Raw genomic sequence first — 12706 nt, forward strand, 5'->3', positions numbered from 1 at the left:
ACTAATACAGATTGTTTTTAATTTTGTAGTTATATATGTAATCTAAAACAATTTTAAAAAGAGTATTAATACAGATTCATTTTAGATAAAATTAAACATTCAGTAAGGTTTAATATTTAAAGTTTAGATCCTAACTTATTGAAAAAGTAACTATCCCACCACCACAACACATCTTAATGCACATTCGAAAGCTGACATAACAGCACTGACATCACAGTTTCGCCAATGTTATTGTTTATAAAAATAGCGCGGATGAAGTCATAAAGGAAAAGTGCCAGCAACATGTGGGAGAAAGTGATTGAGCTTGTCCTTGCAGCATTTCTTGCTTGTAATTCTTACATTAAAAGATGTTTTATTATTTGTCACCATGCCGGATATTGGAGATGCCAGAAATAGCAAGGTCAATATGACAGGTTTCACTGTAAAACCTTTTAGAATTATAGTAAATGTTACTGATTTTATCCTCAGTAGTTAGAAGTTATCTGCTTTCTAATATACAAGTTCTTTTGGCATACATCTAGCAGCAACTTTCTAAGTAACAAATTTCAATTGTATTTTTAATTAATAGTGTAGAATTTTTAGTATTAATGATCTTTTTCGGTGTATTTTTATTATTGAACTGGACAATATTACTGAAGGGTAGGTTCCATGCTAGTTAATATAAGGATGTGTTAAATATAAATGGCGGCACAACTCTTTCAGATCCCCTTTCTATCATTTAAAACAATTTATGAATTAACAGGAAGTGTATGTCTCTGTGTAGCAGCAGATTATAATTAAGTTTTTGGCCAAGGAAGGGGTGAGCCCAAATGAAATTTTGCGGCTATTACGAGCACAGTTTGGGGACAGTAGTCTATCAAAAATCTATGTGATTGCTTGGCACAATACTCCGAAGAACATGAAAAGATTGAGAACGAGAGCAATAATCGTTGTCCAAATAAAGAGCAACAGAGGACAACACAGAGACAGTTCAAAATCTCATTGAGGACAATTGGCGCATGACTCTCTGTGAAATCATTGAGGAACTAAATTAGTTACAAGAGTGTCAAACGGATTATGACAGAAAACTTGGGATATTACAAAATGTCTGGTAGGTGGGTTCTATATCTATTGTGGGAAACAATAGAGAAGTCCAAGAGTCTGAGAATGAAAACAAAGAAAAATTTACTTACATGTCGATCCCTTATGTGCCGGAATTATCAAAGAAAATTAGAAGAGTAAGCAGGAAATATAATGTTAGAACCGCTTTTAGAACAAAAAACACTCTTAGACGAAGTCTCGTAAAAACCAAACAAAAAAATGGCACACGGGACTCAAAAAACTGTGTTTACAGTATAAAATTTTCTTGTAATAGAGAATACATAGGCAAGACAAAATGACCACTAAACGTGGGAATTAAAGAACTTAAAGACAATATGAAAAAAGGACTATTATCTATTAATACCTCCCCCACCTGACGAAGAGGATATATTCCAATCCTCGAAACATTGTGTTATACCTTTTTTAAAATGCCAGGAAATAAGGAAAGATGTGCTGTTTGCAGCAAAAAGAGCTCTACAAAGTGATGGCAAGATGAAAAAATCTAGAACTGCTTGCAAGAAATGTGAAAGACGATTGCATGGAATATTTTATCTATGTAATGTTCACTAAATTTAATGTTAATTCATTGTTTTCTATTTTGTAACTAATTTGGTTGTCAGTGTACTGAACTAGGCCTATTTGGAAAACATTTGGTTTAGTTCAGATGAGTCCAATTTTATCCATCCATTGTTGGAAAATGTATTTAGGATTTTGTACTAAATCAATCAATAATCAATAATCATTTATTCCTCCAGTATTTACAAATGAAAATAATAATATACATACTTGGAATTACTAGCCATAAAATTAAATAGCTATGGCTAGCACAACTTAAACTTACAAGACAATTTACATATTTACAGTCGAGTATCTTACTTTAACTTAAAAACTTGCGGTCCACACTGTAGCGTTCACAAATTAATGAAAAATTACAACTAAAGTTTCCTTTTTACAACAAAAACATAATCATAAATAAAAAATCCAAAATAAAAGTGACAACAAAAGAAACAGCATAAGAAACATTGCGAACATGAATGGCAACTCTAAAACCACAACATAGCGCTATAACTAAAAATATATTGCATATTTACAAACTAAAAAATACAAAAATAAAACCGATTGTTGCACAAATATACATTTTAATAGTCCACCTAAGCAATAATCTCAAGCAATTCACTGATTTTGTCATTTTCAAAAAGCCACGTTTTTAAATTTTTTTGAAATAATTTGATGTTTTTAGCACTTTTTATAGAAGTAGGAAGGTGATTGAATATTTTTGGGCCTAGAAATATACAAAAGATTTCCTAAAGATAATTTTATTTACTTTTGGTCTAATGTAATCAATCACCTTGTGTAGACGCTCTTGTATAGTACTGAAATTGTTTATAACTATTGTTTCCGCTTCTTTTGTAAAAAATTTTAAGAACTTTAAAGACAAATAAATACTTCAGGGGAAAAATCTTTAAGGATTTGAAAAGGGGTAAAGAGGGTTCTCGTTTTGCTTTATGTAATATTATTCTGATAAGATGTTTTTGTGTTACCTCAACCGGTTTTAATACAAAATCATTTGCCCCTCCCCAGAGTTCAATTCCATAAATTAACCTAGAATGAATTAAAGAAAAGTAGAGTATACGCAACAGGTTTTCGTTTAAAACATTTCTTAATAAATAAAAAGTTCTCACACTTTCACGAATTTGGGAATGTATTGCATGTGCATGTTGTTTCCTAGACAAATTTTCATCTATAACTAATCCAAGATATTTTATATTGTTTACTTGTTCAATTACAGCACAATTGCAATCATAATTTTGCTCACAATCGGTGCTTGAATGAAACTTAAAAGGGTTGTCAAATCCAAAGTGCTTTGAATCAAAATTTATGAATTTTGTCTTGTCAACATTTACCAACATTTTATTATTTATCCACCATGATTGTAACAAGTTCAAATCTTTTTTAATATAATCTAAAATATTAACCCAATAAGAATCTATATATTGTAACGCTATGTCATCAGCAAAAGCGATTATCTTTCCATAAAAATTTGTTTTTAGTAAATCATTGATAAAAATTATAAATAATGAAGCTGATAGTACTGCGCCTTGTGGTACACCAATAGAGATGGCCTTCGAGTCACTTAAGAACTTACCCACTTTCACCCGTTGTGTCCTTCCAGTTAAAAAGCTTTGAAACCAATCCAAAGCTAAGCCTCTTATTCCTGAAATCTGTAGAAATGTATATAGATATACAATAATATTCCTAATTGAGAATTCTTTGAGAGTCGGACCTTTTGTAGTTGTGTATAGACAAATTCACTGTTAGAATATGTATTGTTTTATGCCTCAACATTTTTTTATCAATGGCCAGGTGGTTTGAAACCATTATTTGCAAAAGTATTCAAATTTCATACTAATATGATTTTTTCAAGTAAAAGACATACTGGTAGTCCATTTTATAATATTAAAAATAAAACAGGTAAAGGATATGATTTGTAGTTTCTAAAAAATGCTATTTCTCTAAAATTATGCAAATCCCATAAAAATAGCCTGGTATTTCTGGTTTACTTCTTGGAATATAGATTGGTCTCCAAAGGATTACATAGTAAAAGTAGAAAACCTTTATTTACTGGTTGATAATATGACTAGTTATAATATGATCTATAACTTCCAAACTGTTGTTATAATTGGTGCAGTATATAAACCTTGGCTCTAATGGTTAGTTACTAGCTTGTGCTCAAAACAGAGTGATTAAAGAAATGCCAGATCTAGGTAGAAACATCTAACTGAGCTTAGTGTGTATCTAGAAAAACGGAAGCAAAGTGCACTGTCGGGTGGCCACCCGACCAGGGAAACCGGGAATAAGCCGGAAATTTAGCCCTCTAACTGGCAACTGCCGCGTATACAGCAGTTAGGCAGCTTGCGTACTGGCACTGCTGTATTTACAATTCGGAAATCTGTTATCATTTGCGTATTTTTTATGTTTCGGTTTATAAATCGATTAAAGAATAGTCGAGCTATCGATTGAGGTATATTATTACTCAATAAATCAAACTTTATTCCTCTTTGTATGGTTAGAAAAGACATCTTTTGCAAGAAACTGTTTTGACTGTGTGTGTGTGTATCTTAGTAGATAAGTCTGATGTCGTTGTGTTTTGGTGTCTGACTAATTGATTTATTTTTACTTTATGTTTTGGTTATTAGTAATATAGCTCATTAAGTCACACTTAATTTATGGAATAATAAGCAAGTATTATTCCTTTAGTTTTCCTGAAAACAATGATATATAATAAGTCAATATAGGTTGAATTTCAGTGTTGTAAAGCAATTGAATAACAATGCTAAAATATACTATGTTAGTAGATTTGCGTTACAACTTAAAAATTACTAAAAAAAGTAAACATTTTTTAACTAAAACTGCTAAAAATTATATATATATATATATTTAGTAAATATGAAATTGTGTTTCTTTTGTATGATTTGGAATTTATATAAACCTTTCACACATATATGATGAAATAGTGCAAAATTGTAAAAAATTAAAAAATTCTTATCAAAAATGTTCAAATACTGAAATTTTTTTAAAGTACGAAAATGGTTGTAAGATAATTTATTATTATTATTTGAAATATTCTGAAAGCAAAGTTATATAATACACCATATATAGGTTGACTTTCCAGTGTTATAAAGCCATTGTACAAATGGCTGAAAATACATTCCTAAGTTCAAAAATTTTATGTAAAACCACTAAAACTATATGTATATTTTGGGTAACGATGAAATTGTGCTTCTTTTGTATATTTTGGACTTTTTATAAATCTTTCATACATATATGATACAATAGTGCAAAGTTATAAAATATTTAAAAAATTCATATCAAGCGTATTTAAACACAGAAATCTTGGTTTAAAATAAAAAATATTAATGGATATAATTTATTATTATTATTCTGAATTTATTGGAATATTCTGAAAACAATTACATATAATAAGTTATATATTTGAAGAATTTTAAAGGTATATAACAGTTTAATATAATTCTTACAATGGCTAAAAAAATGGGTGCCAGTCATGAGGTTAACTAACGGGCCGGGAATCTCCATGGGAACCGGAAAAATTTCAACAGTTTTCTGTCTCAGAACTTATTAAACCAAGACATATTGACAGCTTCTTGAATCAAGTACTAATCAATCTTGAAACATCGTATTTTACGTGACGTCGATCGTGAAATTGTGAATGTAGATAGATATATGTTTGTGAGCTTCATCTGAGGGTTGCCTCCACTAGTGTAGTGGGGTATACTTCGGTTTGTTCTACTCCTGTGCCGTGGCAGACCATTTCCCCCCCCCCCCCTGAAGGAACACGTAACATTGCATTGAACAATTTAAAATTGGCTGGCCGATCGTTCCAAACTTCAGCACTAAGCGAGCGGTACTCATTAAGCGGTAAAGCTGTAATGACCGTGATACAAACAAGTTTTTTGTATTTAAATATTATTCAGCTGTGGGGTCTCCGGACGATGTTGTTCAACTCTTATTCTTGAGTGAAAATAGTGTTTTGACAAGACTTGTATCAGATAGATTGCACTGGTCTAAAATGTACACTATTCACCCTATATACAAGGTTAATAGCTCGGTTCTTTGAATAATATAATTTGTTTGACGGTTTCAAACAGTCATAATATAGTTCTGTTTGAGTACATCAGAATTTCAGTTGTATTTTTACCAGGCCTGTTAAGATACCTTTTGAAGAAGAAATTATTGGGTAAGCTGCAAAAAGTAACGTCAAGAAGGGCATGCTTTCTTCCGACATGTTGCACAGCAATATAGAATTAGGTGAGGGCTGAGCGGCAGGAGAAACATTTACTATCTAGAATTGGCGGCGGATAAGCGGCATCATGTGGTACCATCCTGCCACTCTCTTCTGTCATGGCTAGTGTCGAGTGTTCCCCATATGTACAACACAAACATTTTGCGGCGGAGGCCTTGGTTGGTCTATAAAAGATTGCTCCTCACACACTTTCCGATTGGTCTTCTGATTACATAGGTTAAAACAAAGAAAGTTATGTCATGTTATGGTATCATTGTCACATCCAAATCTCGACTTAACTGCTTATACACTGGAAAAAAATTGCACAAGTTTTGTGTCCGACTGTAAAAATCACGTCTAAACAGGTGCAAGAGCTCTCGCGAGCGTTGCCGCTACCAATGCTGGCCACTTGTTTGCAAGAACTGGAGATCAGTGTCGGCTATTAAAATTTAAATTATAAACAATACGTCATAGCCGTGTGTAAACAGACTTGTATTGACTCTCGGAACAACCAGCAATACAACTGTAGCAAGTACATGCGACAGTTCTTTTGAGTAAAATGATTATCTTTTCACATGCACCAGTTGTACAAATTCTCTCGCAACTTTACTTGCCAGTTCAACCCAGCTATGTTGTTGCCAGTCGACCGAATCAATCACGCATGTCAGTTTTTGTCGTTAGAGCGGGATTGGTTAGACAACAGCTAGAAATTCCGTCAGTTCTCCAATCAACTATTTAATAATAATAATAAATGTGATTATTTTTCTCATACAAATACATGTAAATACAGTATGCAACTTGAGAATAATATATCAACCCAAAAAGAAACAAATCTTGTACTTGGGTGGGAGTCATAATCGGCTTCTTAATTAAAGGAAAGAAGAAACTAAGTAGCAAACCCAAGTTCTATAATAACAATATAAAAATACAAGTAAATTTAATCGTAAACAAACTGAAATTACTCATTCATTTAAGAAATAATTTAAGTTACATACACATGTTAATTAGAGAAATCCAACCCACTTTCAATATAAAACATACATTTATAAAGTAAGAACAAAATATTTTTACTAAGCAACTAAATATAAGTTTTCAACATCTTCAACACTCTTACTCAAAAACCAAAGCTTCAGTCTTAAAATATATATAATATATATATATATATATATATATATATATATATATATATATATATATATAAAATTTAATTTCGCTTGGAATTAAAGTAAAAAACATATAACTTAAAAACACAAAACATTTCTGAAATAAAGAACCGTTTGTCTTAGGCAATCGAAAAGATTTTGAGTCTAGTAGTATAACTAGAGCTGTCAATAATAGGTCCAGAGTTACCATTTAATACCAAAAAAAATTATTAAAACTTTAAAAATATCTCAATGGTAAAATATAATTTCTAACAAAAAGTGAAAAGAATGTTCTCTGCTATTAGCATTACATATCAATCTTATAATGTTTTTATGAAGGGCTATTAAACTAGATAAATTTGAAACATATGAACTACCCCACAACAACATTCCATACTCCAGCCTAGAATTAATCAAAGAAATTTACCTGAACGAATTCCCCGCATGCGTGACGATCGTTCAGATGATTCGAACTGTTCAAACCAAATAGCTAAGGTGTGTAAAGAGTTTTATGCCATAATGTTTCATAGTCCATGACTACAACCTAACAAAAACAATGTAACAAACCACAGCCTTTCATGTGTTTATTTACTTTTTAGGTGTGTTGTCGTGATGGGGTGATTCTATTCTTCCATTATTGTAAAGGCTAACACTAAATATTTAGGAGCCAGTAATTGATAACATTAATTTTCCTCGTATTCTGGTTGCAACTGTAGAAGTTACTGTTCTGTACTTTTTTTTTTTTTTTTTCTTCAGGAGGAAATGCACCTAGGGTCTCCGCTTTAGAGCTCCTGTGTGTGGGACTCCCTCTTCTTCTCTTTCTCTACGATCCCTAGGTTTACCCACTAAAACCTCCTGCACTTCATCTACTGGAACTGGGATCACCAAAAGGCATTACTTCAGTCCAGCAGGGTCTCAGCAGTATGACATATACTACTGTACTCTTCTAGTCTATTCATGTCCTTCCTCCATCTTCTTTTGCCTCATGATCCTCTCAACCATTTCTGTCACCATGTCCCACTGATCTTGGCTTTCAATCATCTTAATTATGATGTTGCCACTCGTCAGGATGCCAAGCTCCACCAAGTACGGTCTTCTCAGCTGGTCCCACCTCTCACAATCCAGTATGGTTTGCTCTGCCGTGTCTACATCCTGACAGTATCTGCAGTTCTCGGATTCTGTTTTCTGCATACGAAATAGGTATTTTTGGAAATCCCCATGCCCAGAGAGAAACTGTGTAAGGAAGAAATTCGGTTCGCCATGTCCTCTTTTGACCCACTGAGCAACATCAGGGATGAGAGTCCTTGTCCATGCTCCTTTCTGACTACTTGACCATCTTTCTTGCCACTGATCTAGTAGTCTATTCTGTGCTTCAGTAGTTTCCATGCCATTATGCCGATGTACTCTTTCCTCGGCTTTTATGCTTATTGGCGGGACACTTGCTATGACAAATGCTGCATCAGCTGCAATGGTGCGGTAACCACTGCAGACTCTCAGAGCCATTTTTCTTTGTACTTGATCTAATGTACTTCTTGCTCTTGCCGAGTTTAAAGCCCTTGTCCAGACTGGGGCTGCATAAAGAGCGATCAATTCAACAACTGTTGCCAGCAATCTTTGTCTACTTGGACTGGGCCCCTGTATATTCCCCATAAGTCGGCTAAGACATCCAGCAACTTTAGTGCATTTCTTAGAGACTTCTTCGATGTGGACTTTGAATGATCTTCTATGGTCTAACCAAACTCCCAGGTATTTGAGCCTTCTAGTAGGTTTGACTTCAATTCTATTGACCTCAAATCTAATGTCCAAGAGTACTCTTCTGTCTACCATAACTATAGCTTCTGTCTTCTCAGGTGCGATTGCTAACCCATGATGTTGTAACCAGGTACTGATTGATCTGACTGATTCGCCTTATTCATAAGGAGTCACCCTGATGAGGCAATCACAACTAACACTAAGTCATCAGCATATCCCACTAGGCGTACACCCTCTGAGAAAGGAAGCCTGAGCACCCCGTCATAAAGCAAGTTCCATAAAGTGGGTCCCAGTATTGAGCCTTGAGGTACTCCACTGGATGTTTCCATCTCTAAGAAATCTTCCTCAGTCTTCACCAGTATACTCCTGCCCTTTAAGTACTGTTGAATCACTCTTCTTAGGTATGCTTCGATTCCCCTAGACTTCATTATGTCTAATATCTTCTGCCATGATGCACTGTTGAAAGCATTCCGGATATCCAGGGTAATTACTGCCGGGATTTGTCTGGTCCGTGTGGTGCCACTTGCCACATGATCCACTAAGTTTAAAACTTTCTGGACAGCGCTCACCGTAGAATAGCCCTCCCTGAACCCAAACTGGTTCTCAGAAAGACCACCAGTTCTTTCCAAATCTGCTTTCAGTCTGCCCAGAAGTAAATGCTCCAGCAGCTTCCCGAACGTATCCAAAAGGCATAGCGGTCTGTACAACGTGGGTATATAGTTCGGCTTTCCACTCTGATGGGAAATCTTCATTGAGAAGGACATGATTCATAGCCTGAAGGACTTTCTGAGGCTGGCTCTTAGCTGCAATTATAACAGCCTCTGAGGGGATACCGTCCGGCCCTTGGCTCTTCTTGGTCTTCATTCTCTTGAGGGCATCTTCAAGTTCTGCCTCCGTGACAGTTGGAATATGTGTTGCAGCAATCTCCTCATACATTACTTGAGGATGCTTCGGGAACAAACTATCCGCCACTTACTTTTCTGTACTTGTGTCTAGGTACTTATTCTACAGATCGCTAACTAACCTCACTATCTGATTAATTCTTCATGTATTGGCTGTCAGTGGGATATATATTGAGAGCCACGGTACTTTCGCGGGACTCTATCCAGGACTAACGATGAGAATCTGGAAAAGCGTGCATTATGCATGAATTTTGGACTCAGGGAAACATGCGTTGATATGCGTAAATTTGTTATAATGTCTCCAAAATTTATAATAGGGATGGATCGTTTCCCATAATTGATACCGCTGCTATTTTCACTCGATTCCAGCACCAACAGAAGTGCTTAAATACGCTTGAAAAATTATGATTTCACAATATCCTACTGATATGGGGAAGCTGAATCTCGAATCCAAAAGAAAATCTATTCGCGGACGACTACTGATTGGCAGTACACAATGGTTTTATATATATATATATATATACATATATATATATATACATATATATATATATATATATATATATATATACATATATATATATACATATATATATATATAAAACCAAATTAAAAACTACTATAGTTTAAAAATAATATTTGACTTATAATTAGTATATTTTATGTTTATTTTGACGCATTTCTTGCAAATAGAGCTGGTTACGATAAACCATCACCGTTACACTTGGCGTAAGGGTTAAATACAGTATTACAGTTGTTTATTTGGCTTGAAAATATACTAGAGAATCGGAAATTTTCGGCCAGGAATTTGATACGAGGTTTTGAGTGACCACCCTTACAGTACTTTCTAGGTTTAGCAACAACTAGGTTTCAAGTTGTGGTGACTTGTTCATCTCTCTTCCCTGGTCCACCACCACCACTACGTCTATGATTCCAGTGTTCAGCTCACTTTGTCAGAGCAGTCAAGTACTACAGTCACGGCCACCAAATAAGGCGGGTGGGTGGATTTGCGCTGCTGCTATGTATGGGACCGGTGAAGTGGAGGAAGGTCGAGAATCGGTCGCTCTCAGGCACATATTGGCAACGCTGTGTGCACATTGTTTCCTAGTCCAAGCATCGCGCTGACGCTGCAGCTTCCACACGCCACCCTGCCAGTGCCAGTGCTAGTCGTATTCTACTGTCTGACTAGTTAGTGAGTGTAGTTACATACTGAAAATGGAGGAAGCTGGTAGTTCACGTGAAAATGAAAAAACACCTGTGAAAAGGAGACGATTAGAGGGTATTAAAAAAAGTGATTTTAATAATCAAACTAAATGTGTTGTAGTTAACATCCTGAATTTTCTGAAAGGTTTAGGTGATCCTGGTGTTCTTGGAACAATTAACTTCAAGAAAAGTCAAGAATTTACATCAAAAGTGTGTGGATTAAGTCTCCGTTCTGTTCAACGATGTGTCCAGGAACAAAAATTGTCACCAACATGTGATTTATTGTTCCCAAGAAAACAATATTCACGAGAGAAACAACTGACTGTTTTGAGTGACTTTGATTGTGATCTGGTTCAAAGAACAATTTTGGAGTTTATGACCAAGGTGAGTTTCCAACAGCTGAAAAAGTGAGAATAAAACTTCAGGAAAATATTGATTTCAAGGGAAGTGTACGATCAACTAGGAGGCTATTGCACACTGTTGGGTTTAAGTTTAAGAAAGCAAATGATGGTCGTAAATTTTTCATGGAAAGACAGGACATTGTGGTTGCACGTGCACAATTTTTAAGGAAAATGAAATCTGTACGGGATGAAAACGTTGATCGCGTGTATCTAGACGAAACATGGGTAAACCAAAGTCACACAAAACATTTTATTTGGCAGCATTCTGACAAAAAAAGTGCCAACAGGGAAAGGTGTTAGATTAATAGTGTGTCATGCAGGAAATTCAAAAGATTTATTTCACAGTGCAAATGGGTTTTTAGATCTAAAACAACCGGTACAGACTATCATGCTGAAATGAATTATGCATCATTTAAGAGGTGGTTTTGTGAAGATCTTCTACCAAGTTTGGAAGAACCTACAGTCATTGTTATGGACAATGCACCCTACCACTCTGCACAAATTGACAAAGTTCCCTCATCTAACTGGAAGAAAAAAGTTGTACAAGACTGGTTAAATAGATAAAATATTGATTTTCTTGACAAGGAAACTAAAACGGAATTACTTGTAAAAGTGATACCTTTTAGAAAACAAAAAATATGAGCTTGACGAACTAGCGTTGTCATGGGGCCATGAAGTGGTGAGGTTGCCTCCTTACCACTACCAGTACAACCCGATTGAACTTATCTGGGCACAAGTCAAGCGAAAAGTTGCTACAAAGTACTTTCAAATTAGCAGATGTTGAAAAACTCACTTAAGAAGCTATAGATAACGTCACCGTTGTCGATTGGGAAAATTGTGTGAGACACAGTGAGAATTTTCAGTCTGACGATTGGGCTAAAGAAATTGTTGGAGATGACATAATGGAACCATTTATTATAAACCTTAGAGACGACTCATCAGACACTGAAAACAGCGACAGTGACATTGACAAAGATTAAAAGCAAGTATCTCGGAACCACCAAGTAATCAAATCAACCATGGACTGACATATAATTTCACTGTGATTATGTAATAGTATGTACTAACAATGTCACTTGTTTAATAATAATTACTTAAAAATGTTTCTTTATTATTTCTATTACTACATGTGTTTAAAATGTTTATATTTAAAATAATTTTGCTAAGGAAGGCAAAAAGATTGTTTTAAGCATGGTTAATTTTATTAAACTTAAAATATTTATTTAATTTTCGCAATGGTTACAATACATAGTACTATAGTTGAGTAATGATAAAAATAATAGAAAGTAAAGTATTGCTATTAAAAAAAAAGTTCAGTAGAAATTGTGTGTATACACACGGCGCACGCATCGCTCTGCGTGTTTGATTTCAATAATTTAGGTTTGCACGCATTTCCCAGTGAAGTTAGTAAACTGAGAAAAATTT

At 34.6% G+C, this 12706-nt stretch overlaps 1 protein-coding gene across 4 annotated transcripts in view; it reads left to right on the forward strand.

Moving 5' to 3' along the window:
• LOC124359939 (pumilio homolog 2) overlaps positions 1 to 12706 on the forward strand; it is a 395716-nt gene that overhangs the window by 19453 nt on the left and 363557 nt on the right. The window lies entirely within an intron of this gene.

Source organism: Homalodisca vitripennis, chromosome 4 (assembly GCF_021130785.1).
Source record: "Homalodisca vitripennis isolate AUS2020 chromosome 4, UT_GWSS_2.1, whole genome shotgun sequence".
Classification (NCBI taxonomy): domain Eukaryota; kingdom Metazoa; phylum Arthropoda; class Insecta; order Hemiptera; family Cicadellidae; genus Homalodisca; species Homalodisca vitripennis.